Below are 1,423 nucleotides of genomic sequence, written 5' to 3' on the forward strand. Positions count from 1 at the left end.
AATAAAAACGACTATTGTGTCTGTCAAGAAATGAGTACAAAAGGTACTTTTGAGAGCTGTTTTTCAGGTCCTGTTTCGACCCGAACGTGCAATTTGTGTAAAAGTTGTCGTTGGGGGCAGCAAACAAAACATAGTAAATCGTGACGTATAAACAGGACTCCCGATGCAGCGTAGTATAAACGAGTCCTGTTTATTACGGCACGATTTACTATGTTTTGTTTGCTGCCCCCAACGACAACTTTTACACAAATTGCACGCTCGGGTCGAAACAGGACCTGAAAAACACCTCTCAAAAGTACCTTTTGTACTCATTTCATGACAGACACAATAGTCGCTTTTATTTCATCACACCTTAGGCTACATATACCCCCAAAATGACGGAAATGTCTTCGAGCATTCCACAACCTCTTTAAGTTGCGATCAATTATATGAGCTACTGGAGCAAATACCACAGGTTCTCGTCATACATGTACATGTGTATGTTTGAGCTCTGAAGGTGATGCACCTGATTTCAAACACGCTAGTTTTATTTGCTGGAAAGCCAACAGCAACATGCACAGATCCAGTAAATTAAATTAAACTTCTAAAACCCTCCCCCTCTAGCTGGCAAATTCAGCTACGCCATCACAGCCAGCAGTCAAAATAATAAAGTGACTGTTTTAACACTTTAGAACTCGCTTGTTAATTTGTTATCCATGCTTTGACTGGAGGTGATTGATATGCCAGCTGCACCTACCAGTTACCTCTCTTGTCTGTTGATGGAATTTGACTAGTCCGAAAATTTGGGACTCTCAATACTGTGTATGAGAGTCCCAAAACTTAAGGTATTGAAAACATGCAAAACTAGAAAGTAGACTGGCACCTAAAACAACCACTCCAACACAGCTTCAGTACTGCATCAATCAACCATGCCAAAAGAATTTTAAAAAAATGTGGCATGAAGCGGGAACTAGTCTCAATTTACTACACATATTTCCATAGTCAAGCCACCAGACTATTGACACTGAATGAAGTGGTCAGTCTTTTCAAATAGTTGGACCATGGTTGGACACATGTACCAGTCTAGTATTTAGCTCCATTTTGAAATCACTTGACTTCCCTCTCATGTGCAAAATATTGAAGAAAAGTCTCCTTTAAAAATTGAATTCAGTCTGCACACTTGGTTGGTGAAATACTGAGGACATTTTCTTTGCTCCAGTGAAATTTTCGGAGAAATTTGCTGGCTAAACTGTGAGTAAAGTGGGCCTGATTTAGTTTTGCAGGTTTCAGAGCACTCCAGAGCCCTGTCTGGAATTTGACTAGTCACAGTGTTTTATGCTCGAATGTGATCTGACTGCTCCTATACTGGCCTGTGTACAAATGTACCGGTATGGCAGAGGAAGCGGACGAAATTTTGTGACTGATCAAACAGCGTGAGGGTTTC

This window comes from Patiria miniata, unplaced genomic scaffold (assembly GCF_015706575.1).
Source record: "Patiria miniata isolate m_02_andy unplaced genomic scaffold, ASM1570657v1 HiC_scaffold_5, whole genome shotgun sequence".
NCBI lineage: Eukaryota > Metazoa > Echinodermata > Asteroidea > Valvatida > Asterinidae > Patiria > Patiria miniata.